Source organism: Carassius auratus, unplaced genomic scaffold, assembly GCF_003368295.1.
Source record: "Carassius auratus strain Wakin unplaced genomic scaffold, ASM336829v1 scaf_tig00016851, whole genome shotgun sequence".
Classification (NCBI taxonomy): domain Eukaryota; kingdom Metazoa; phylum Chordata; class Actinopteri; order Cypriniformes; family Cyprinidae; genus Carassius; species Carassius auratus.
Window position 1 is genome coordinate 87,857 of NW_020524711.1, and position 11,560 is coordinate 99,416.

Below are 11,560 nucleotides of genomic sequence, written 5' to 3' on the forward strand. Positions count from 1 at the left end.
CTGAGGAACACCAAACCAAATCAAACACCGCCCATTCATTGAGAATTCAGACACAGGGTAGAATATAGTGTTGTTATAGTATAGATATATTCATGTAATTTATAGAATATTATATATATACAGTTCGCTTATCTACAAACTGTAAGACTTCATGCAAATTACCGTATGTAATATGAATGTTACATTATTATTAGTTTGCTTTTCAACAAGTCTGAAAAAAAAACTTTTATGCAAATTATTTAAAATTTAAGCAACTTTATGAACATTGTGTTCTTTTAGTTTTGAACTGTCCATTAAATTTAGTAAAGACAACGTCATTGGACTATTTTTTTTTTTGTATTACAACAATGTAAAATAATGTTTTAATTTCTCATTTACAAAATTGGTTTAATTAATTATAATCAGTTCAATCCACTTCAATGATTCAAAATAATGAATAATGAATTCAGAATTCAGAATAATAAGGCAATATTTAAAAAGAAATATGAGAAAGCTATTTAATTTATTTATTGTTATTTTATTTGTTGAAATTTAAAATGTAGGCCTATTAATAAATTGGTGCAAATTTTATGTGTGTGTGTGTGTGTGTGTGTGTGTGTGTGTCTGTGTGTGTGTGTGTGTGTGTGTGTGTGTGTGTGAAAAATTATTTAATGGCCACGTAGACGCTAATGAATATTTATATACTGTATACTATTGTGAAAAGTATGGGATCAGTAAGATTTTTTTTTTTAAATATTTTAAGTCTGTATTAATCTGATCAAAAAAAATAAATTTTATGCATTTAGCAGACGCTTTTATCCAAAGCAACTTACAGTGCATTCAGACTAACATTTTTAATTTGTGAAATATTATTTCAATTTAAAATAACAGTTTCTATTTTAATATACTTTAAAATTTAATTTATACCCGTGATTTCAAAACTTAATTTTCAACATCATTACTCCAGTCTTCAGTATCACATGAAATATTTTAAAGTATATTAAAACAGAAAATGTGTGTAAATAAATTAATCTCAGGTAACATTAAAGTTTTCATATATATACTATTATATTGCAATAATTTCACATGCAAAAAAATTGTACTTGTGTAGAAAATCATTATTGATTTAAGATTTCTTAGATTTCTGGGCTAGAAAAAAAAAAAAAAAAAGTAATAGAAGCATTTTTTTGCAGTGCTTTCAAGTCAATTATTTAAAAATAAAGTTGTTTTTGGCCTATAACCCCCCATCTTTGATAGCCATAACATGACCTCGCCTCGTCTCTGAAACAATAGAGTCTGCACCCAAACTGATGATGGAAAGAAAGCCTCTGATCGTTTCAGATGGAGGCTCAGTCCGGCCGCAGGACCGATCATCGTCCGGGAATCCGACAAACACCAGAAACCTCTGTGTTTCGTCCTGAAAGATTCATCGACAGGAAAAAACAAGTACACGCTTGACTTGCAATTCAGACGACAGCTGGTTTTACTTAATCAGCCGTTCTGGAGAAAATCAGCAGGATGGTGAATTGATAAAGAATTGTGGTTTAGAGGAATAATCGATGATTCATGAAGGACTCATGACGACCTCAGTGCTTTTGTTCTCATTTCCATAAAAAAAAATCGATATCTTCATACATTTTTTAGTCAAGCATTTTAATTTTCTTAAAACAAGATTTATTAATCAGACTAATTATAGTGCAGCTCCTCAGACGTATGAAGAATATATGTCATCTGTCCAACATTATTTCATACATTATTTTATCTGTATGTATGATAAGTTAAGTTTTTAGTTAGTTTTATTTATATATTTTATAAATCTTCATTTATATTTTTGTTTTATTTATTCAAATTTGTTTTATCTATCTATCTTTTCGTCCATTTATTGTTTTGATTTGAATGTTTTTTTTTGTTTTTTTTAATCAATTTATTATTATTTTTTGTTTTATTTATTTCTATTTTATTGTTTTGTGTTGTTTATCTAGTATATTTTATATATTTATTAGTTTATGTTTATGATTTGAATTTTAATATTTTTTGCTTGTTTGTCTTATTTTTGTTTTATGAATTATTATTTTTATTTATATATAATTTTTTATTCATTTGTTTTTGTTTATTTTGTGTTATTTATTTTATATTTATTATTTTGTTTTATCTGTTTTCATTATGTTTTATTAATTGTTCGTTGTGTTTTATTTATTTATTTATTTATTGTTTTATCAATTCATTATTGTTGTTTTAGTATGTTTTGTTAATGTTTATTTGATGTTTTATTGTTTTAGTTTTTTAAATGTATTTATTTATTTTTATCTTTATTTATTTATTTTCTATGAATTAATTTTATGTATTAATTTATATGTATTATTTTGTATTGTTTTTTTTTTTTTACAAATGTTTATATATTATTTTTATAAATTAGTTTTTCTTTATTTTATTAGTTTTATTATTTCTATTTATATTTTTATTTTATTTGTTTATTTATTAAGTTTTATTAATTGTTGTCTGTGTGTTTTATTTATTTATTTGTTGTTTTATCAATTTATAATTTTTTGTATTAGTATGTTTTTATTTTATGTTTTATTATTTTTTTATTGTTTTTTGTTCTGTGTATTTATTTATTTTATCTTTAATTAGTTTTTTCTCTGAATTTGTTTTATTTATTTATTCATTTTTTATTGTTTTAGTTGTATATTCTATCATTTTTTTCTATTCCAACTGATTGTTTATTTTTATCCTTTGTTTATTGTTTGTAGTGTTCTCAATGACTTTACTCTTTGCTTGACTTCATGAGTCCATCTTCACATCCGACTCCATTCAGGTATATAACAGTCACTCCTCATGCTTTTTCTTTACTCTGAAACACATCAGATTATAGAAGTACACCGAGTTGGGAACAGTTTGTGTTGACTCTATAGAAAGGCCTCTGAGTGTAGACTGTGATGAAGGAATAATCTCCTGTTTCAGTGCTTATTTAGCATTACGAGCAGCAGACCCAGTGTTCCTCATGCAGATGTGCTTCAGGAGTCACGCAGCTGAAGAGGATGGGCTCTGGGTGGTCCATCACTGCGTCTAATCATTGTCACATTGTTCTCGACTGTGCATGACTTACACTTCTGAAACATGGAAAAGCTCACGACTCCGTTGCCTTCGCTGAGACTCTCCCACGTTGTGCAAGCAAGCGATTGGGTTTCAATCAAATCCTGCGACGTAATTGCCATAAAGCAGTGATGCAGCGGCGTACGGGCGTGATTGATGCGCTCGATCCCGTCTCTTCTTTCAGCTCGGAGGTCATCGAGGTCTTCTGTTCCTCTGCGCTGCTTGCACCGAAGTGTTGAAATCCCGCAGGCCTCCTCCAGCCTCTTTGATGGTGTTAAGCATTAACTAAACTAGCTGGTACCAAAACAAAAACACATTGATGGACAATGCAACAATAGAAGCTTTTTTTATATCACAGAAGTGCTTGCATTAATAATGATCGGCCGTTACACGCGAAGCCTTTATTATTCAGGGCTGCGTGATGATCTTATGAAGGCATGATCTTATTTTAAGGGTTTAACATGTTTTTTCTGTCTGTTCAACATTATTTACAACATTACTCTTTTATGTACAGTATGTGTGTATTATGTGTTTGTTTGTTCATCTTTATTTTTATGTAATTATGTTTGTTTTCATTCGTTTTTGTGCGTTTGTTTGTTTGTTTTGTGTGCGGCTATGTATTTTTTTGTTTGTTTATCATTATTTTTATGTAATTATTTTGGTTTTATTTTTATGTTTTCTTTAGTTTTATGTGTTTCGTTTGTTATATGTTTTATTTATGTATTTATTGGTTTTATTTATTTTATTGATTGCTTTTTTATTTATTTTGTTTTATTATTAACTCTTTATTGCTAATTATTATTATTAGTTATTATTATTAATTAACTATACATTTTATTTAGTTATTTTAATATTTTTCATTTGATTTATTTTTTATTTATTTTGTTTTACTGTTTTGTTTAGATTATTTATGTTTTATGTATTATTAATTTGTTTAGTTAATTTATTAGTTTTATTCTTTATTCTGTTTTTTATTTTATTTTTTGAAAGTTTATATTTTATTATTTGTTTGTTTGTTTATTTGTGTGTAATTATTTATTCTTATGTTCTATTTAGTTTTTATTTAATTTTGTTGTTTATTTATTTTTATTTATTCATGTTTTAGATACAAGTTTATGTTTTAACATATGTGCATCCACAGATAGGATTCAATTCAATTCAGATTTATTCATGAAACGCTTCAAAAACCATAGAGATGACATCAAATTTGACCTTGTTTACTTTTATTCAAACTATTGTCTACAGTTCATTATGGCTCGTATTATTTTACAGAACCAAACGTTTGTCTTCATAACCCTTTATCACATATAATAACTTGCGGGCCTTTCTGAGCATATTTGATTGCGTTAAGCATTAACTAAACTGATCCCAAACTAAAACATAATGATGGACGTGCCACCAAAGCTGCATGCTTTTAAAAAGAGAAGTGCATGCATTAATAATGATCAGCGGTCACACGCCAGGCCTTTGTTTTGGAATCCGTGAACTGATCAAACGCTGATCTTGAATGCAATGTAAGTCGCTCTGAATAAAAGCATCTAGCAAATGCATAAATGTAAACAAACAATTACAGAGGCTTGTTTTCAACTCAGAGTATAATATACAAAAAGTGACTTTGATGAAACGTTTAAAATAATTAAAAGCTACACTATGAGATATAAAGATGAAATTGTAAAAAAGTAAAGTTTTGAGAAATAAAGCTGCAACTTTTATATACAGTTAGAATAAAATAGCATGTATTTATTTTATTTATGAACTCACTCTTAGGAGGAGGCATCCATGGGTAAGAATATTTTTTTTGCTCATGTTAATCATAAGAAGATGAGATGCATTTCTACATATTTCATATGCTACTGTGATAATAATGTTATGCTGCATCCTAAATAATTAAAGTTTTTATTTTTTTAAAGTGTGTGTGTGTGTGTGTGTTTAGCTAATTTATTTAAATTTGAGTTTTAGTCACTTTTGTACTTTTATTTATTTATTAATATTTATTAATATTAAGTTCACATATTTGATTCAATTTCAGATTTAGTTCCCAAGACAACATTTCTAATATATTTTTTTATTATAAGTATATATATATTTTATTTTATTTCAGATTTATTCATCGTATTCAGTCTATTTTCAAAAGCAATATTTATTTTTATTTAGTCATTTAGTTTACATATTTTATTTTATTTCAGATTTATTTCATTTAGTTGCCAAGTCAACATTTCCAATCGATTAAGTTTGTTTTATTCCATTTCACATTTATTTCAAGTAATGAAAATTATTTTACTAGTTTTAATTTTAGTCAAGAATAACAACACTGATTGTCATTTAAAACACGTACCATCCCTAATATTTGTTAACACATGGTTTTATGCAGGTATTAATGACCTCACTGGTCTGAAAATAGCCTGAAGACTTATTTCTGTCTCACTCGTTTTCCTTTTTTAAAGCAGAAAGTTTTGCCAAGCAGGTGGTTCAGCTGACAGTGGAGCGTTTGGATAACATGAAGCCGTTTGGTTGAGTTCCTCTGCTGACGCTTGCACGTTCTGGGTAAGTGCAAAGCTAATTGAAAACACACTCACACCTTACAGCGGCTCTACACACTGAGTAATCGTCCAGTGAAATCAATCACCCAAATATTTATCAAATGCATGAGCGCACAGTGTTCGTCTCAGCCCAGATTCATTAAGGTGTTAGATGTTATATCTCACAGGACGCGCCAAACATCATTGTTTGGGGTTGTGTGCTTGCAAACGCAGACAAAACAGCAGTCTTGTTTAGTTTTCAGACCGAGAACACCTAAACCTCATGGTTAAAGCGGCCTGATGTCATTAATCTATGGTCAATTATGAGAAAAACCATTGATTGACACACCGAGGCGGTCAGTATTCACGCTGTAAAAACTCCCAGGAGTGCTCTAGATTTTCCATAGGCCACGTTCAATCGCTTGTGTAATGCTAAAATAAAGGTGTTGTCGTTTTTCTGTGTGCTTGCAACAAACTTGAGCTCCCAAAAAGCCATTAACTTCGCCTGCAGATTCTCAGTGTCACTGAGAACATTTTCCACATCGATTGACGACATTGGTTTGGCTATTTCTCCAATAAATGCACCATCGAACTTGACCTCCATTCTGCACACAAACCAAAGCCATTTCATGCCACTGCTGGAAATTCCTCCCAGAGAATCTGGCCAACACGCTTAAGATGTTGTTCGTTAGCCTGTTTTCCCCTGATCCTCCGAGTTTTTCTGTTATTGCTTATGTACGACTCTAGCAGCCAGCGTTATTTTCTTCAACAAACAATGTGTTTTTCTTTTCTTCTGAAGAGCACATTTGTTTCAAATGTCACTCGAGGCCATAAAAGCCAAATAATGATGTGCTTGTCATAAATAAAGTTACTGCTAAAACCATCCGTCAAGCAAGAAAGCCCCTTTTACAGTCTGATGTCATGTTGTATTTTCAGACGCGAGAGCGGGCCGGTTCTTTCCGTTGACCTCACGGACGTCATAAAGCGTCACGTAAAGCGAGTGCTTGGGTTTTTGGGAGATGGCCTTCGACAGCCTTTGCTTGTGAACTCTGAATTTTCATGAGTGTGGGATAAATCCCAATAGCCCACACTTCCGTACGCTACGGCTCTGTGTACTCTGGCTTTGGTTGTGAGCTCAGTTCTGGTTATAAGTGGTTTGGACCGGCGCTGTAAGTTATGAGGAGTCACACGTCTCAATAGAGCGTGTTGCGATTAGGTAGGTGAAGACTGGACCCCTTAAAACCCATTGAAGTCGCATTAGAAGCAATTGGCCCTAATGTTTCTGAGAAGACAGAAATAAAGTCTTCCATCTCTCTCTTGTGTGTTGTCTGTGTCTGCCACCTGTTGGGCTTCAGGAAAACATCAGCGCTCATCAAATTTGGTCATTTATTCCCCCCTCACAAACGCCAGCTGTAATAGTAGATCTCTGAGAACTCGAGAGATCAATGGCTCTAATCAGAAGACGTCCATTTGGCGGTTTTAATAATGGTGAGATTATGTTTTTGTGTGCAAACAAAGGTTAGGGTATAGATATCGGACACTTCCGCTCTTCAGTGTGACGATTGACCTCAATATCAGTCAGAAACTCAAGCGTGTCTCATTGCTGCTTTCAAATCAAGCTTTCTTAATGCACATTTTTGGTCTTATGGTCCACGATTCATATTACAAATTGTCAAAATGCAATCACTCTGTCTCCAAAACGATGCAGTCAATTCCTAAAAGAAACTATTGAGATCTTGATGTTCTTTCCTTTGAGATATTAGACTTCAGGCAAAATATTAGACATTAAACTGCTGGGGGGAAAATATGGTGAAAATGGTCAAAACTGGTGCCCCAGCCTGGCCGATCTGGTCTTCACAAGCTCACACATATCTTATTTCTGCTTTTACATCAAAATTTTATTTTCTAAATCCACATTTTTGGTCTTATTGTGCCATTTCATAAATTGCCTTAAACCTCACCTGAATATCTTTGTAAACTTGTGTTGAATATTCATTTTGGAATGGAAATATTGAGCTTTTATTTGTAGACATCATCCTATTTTCACTTATTTCAGTTAATGTCTTAAAACCAGCATGCTAAGCCAGAAGTAGTACTGACAGCGTCATGTAAGCATGACTGAGTGTGCGACAAGTGGAGGAACAAACCAAGTCAGTAATTATGCTGGAATTACTCCAATTCGATCATTCAGTTCAAGCTATTCACTAGGGAAAAAAAATTGATCAAAAGAGGCATTCATTTTCGAATTTCGACATCACTTGTAATGATTTTAAAAAGTATTGGGACATCGGAGCAGCTTTGCGATTCTTTGGATTCAGATTGGGACATCAGAGCAGCTTTGCGATTCTTTTGATTCAGATTGGGACATCGGAGCAGCTTCTCAAATCTTTGGATTCAGATTGGGACATCGGAGCAGCTTTGCGATTCTTTGGATTCAGATTGGGACATCGGAGCAGCTTTGCGATACTTTTGATTCAGATTGGGACATCGGAGCAGCTTTGCGATACTTTTGATTCAGATTGGGACATCGGAGCAGCTTTGCGATTCTTTTGATTCAGATTGGGACATCGGAGCAGCTTCTCAAATCTTTGGATTCAGATTGGGACATCGGAGCAGCTTTGCGATACTTTTGATTCAGATTGGGACATCAGAGCAGCTTTGCAATTCTTTTGATTCAGATTGGGACATCGGAGCAGCATTGCGATTCTTTTGATTCAGATTGAGACATCGGAGCAGCTTTGCGATTCTTTTGATTCAGATTGGGACATCGGAGAAGCTTTGCAATTCTTTTGATTCATATTGGGACATCAGAGCAGCTTCGTGAATCTTTTGATTCAGATCGGGACATCGGAGCAGCTTTGTGAATCTTTTGATTCAGATTGGGACATTGGAGCAGCTTTGCAAATCTTTTGATTCAGATTGGGACATCAGAGCAGCTTCGTGAATCTTTTGATTCAGATCGGGACATCGGAGCAGCTTTGTGAATCTTTTGATTCAGATTGGGACATTGGAGCAGCTTTGTGAATCTTTTGATTCAGATTGGGACATTGGAGAAGCTTTGCAATTCTTTTGATTCATATTGGGACATTGGAGCAGCTTTGCAAATCTTTTGATTCAGATTGGGACATCAGAGAAGCTTTCGCAAATCTTTTGATTCGGAGTAGCTTTGCGAATCTTTTGATTCAGATTGGGACATCGGAGCAGCTTCGTGAATCTTTTGATTCATATCGGGACATCGGAGCAGCTTCGTGAATCTTTTGATTCAGAACGGGACATCGGAGCAGCTTTGTGAATCTTTTGATTCAGATCGGGACATTGGAGCAGCTTTGTGAATCTTTTGATTCAGATCGGGACATTGGAGCAGCTTTGTGATTCTTTTGATTCAAATTGGTGTATCGGAGCTGCTTCACAAATCTTTTCATTCAGATTTGGGACAATGTAGCAGCTTTGCGAGTCTTTTGATTCAGATTGAGACATCGGAGCAGCTTCTCAAATCTTTAGTTTCAGATCAGAACTTTGGTTCAGGCCAAATACCTTGGTTAAACTATGGTAAGTGTATCAAAACCATGGGCAATTTGTGGATACTATGGTTTAACTTTAGTAACTATGTTTTTATTTTTATTTTTTCAGTTTAAGAAAACACATGATGAATATAGAGCAGTTTTCACTGCTTTAGGATTAACAGAGTTTTGTTAGATTCCATGTAGCTCAAGTGGTAGAGCATTGCTTAGCAAGCGTAGAGTTGGGGGTTTGATTCCCCGGGAACACATGATAGTAAATGCATACATTTATTTATGTACTTTTCTAGTTCACTTTGAATTAAGAAAAATAAAAGGTTTAGAGCAAGATTTTTGGGGTCGGAAATCTGACAAAATGTGTCTGTCCAATTTACTTCAGTGTCTGACTTATAATTACATCCACAAGCTTTTGTAAAGTCATTAATCTGTTGTTTGACCTCTTCATATTTAAGAAGAGAACTATAGTTTCCAAAGTTGGACATCACTAATGATTTTCAAGGGTGTAGAATTTAGTATAGACACTTTGACATGATCAGCGGCTACTAAATTGTCCACAGCAATTATTTTGATCAAGCAAATAAATATCTGTTGTTTGCCATTATACTGTATCCAAACCTATACCCTTGTAAAAAAAAAAAAGAAAAGAAAATCGTCCTAATTATTCATCAGAATGCCCAAAATTATTAACATGTAATCACTTCATCTCTAATTGTTATTTCGGAAATGCGTCACATTACAGAAATGACGTGTTGTGAAACCACATTTCATCTGTTGTGCATTATTTCCAGTGATCAATTGCATAACTGTCGGGTTTCTGTTCGAGTGACGTCTCTGTGCATGTAAAGCCGTGCATTTGCATACATTTTGATGTGTTTTGGCTAAGCGTTTTCGTTTGACATAATGACAAACAATGGCAGCAGGGGAAACTCCCCCAACATATTCATTAAAAGAACTCACATATATCTTAAAACATATGTTTCAGTGAGGGACAGGGGATGCCGGCCAAGAAAATGAAGCGGGGGGAGTGCGTTTGTGTGTGTGTGTGCATTTGATACAGCCCCATCTACTGCCTGTCCCAAAGCTGGGCCTCGTTCCAGATGGACTCTTCCGGTCTCAAGATCCAGAGATCTTCCCTTCCCCATGGGTTTTAACCACCACCCCACCAAAGCACAGTCCTCAACACACATGTCACATGGACACACACTCACACATGCATGCAGCCCAAGGCCGATGTGTTGCACTCCAGCGGTGGCTGTGGGTGGCATGGAGGATGGATGGGGCATTTCTCTGGGCTTTATTCTGCATGGGCCCATGCCATGTTTCAGAAGCATTTTACAAACAGACACTTATGCATACAATAGCATTTTGAGAAGCTAACAATGTAAAACTGTATTGTACATTCAAATTCAAAGAATACAAAAACTTAATGATATTTTTAATTTTGTATATATTGTTGGTCTGTTCTTTTGAAATGTTTTGAGAATCAGTCTTAGCTAATTTACATTATATATATATATATATATATATATATATATATATATATATATATATATATATATATATATATATATTTTTTTTATATAAAATATTTATATATAAAAGTATATTTGTAAATATATTATTACAAATATTATATATATTAAAATGTCATTCTAAAACATGTTTATCTTAAAATGTATGTTAAAATTGAATGTTCTAAAAATATATGTAATTTATTAGTATGACTGTATAAAACAGTTAAGGAAAGGAATGAGTGAAAATGTCCCATGTTTGTTTATAGTTTAACATTGCATTTCTGAAAACATTTCCATACCCATTTTTTTCCCAAAACAGTTATATTTTTAATTTAGCAAAAATGAAAATGTCTATATTCATTGATTTATTTAACTTTTCCATCATTTTGGATGCTTTTCTTGTTACTGAGCTCAGCGCAGTGCATTGTGGGATTGTCTTTTCTCCGTCAACCTAAAAAGCTTCCTTACTCTGGCCGAAATGAGGATCTTAGGAGAATTACTGGAACTGCTCACTAGGCTTTTAAGTCTCATAAAGTCTCATATTGTGCTTTTCTTTGTCGTATAATGCCATTTTCTATCGCATATCGCTCCTCTCTTCATGCATGAATGATTTCGAGGCAGTTTTTCAGTCTTCAAAGCATGCATTGTGACGTCGCAGCCTCCATCTGAGGGGTGAACCTCAGTCGACACACAGAAGAGGAATGTTAAACCATGATAAATGATTCCCTCACTGTTCCATTGTCTTTGTAAAGCCGCTCGGTGGCGGCTGCTCTCGACCGCAGCGGTCATGAGCGAGCTACGACTGAGACTCGTCTCTCCATCTGCTGAAATGAGCTCGGGCCCCCGCTCTAGTCCCCTGACGTTGAGGAAAGACAGTCTCGGTTCAGCAGCCGAGTGCTAAAAGGGATGCGGTCATAAACGGCTCCATTCACCCGGT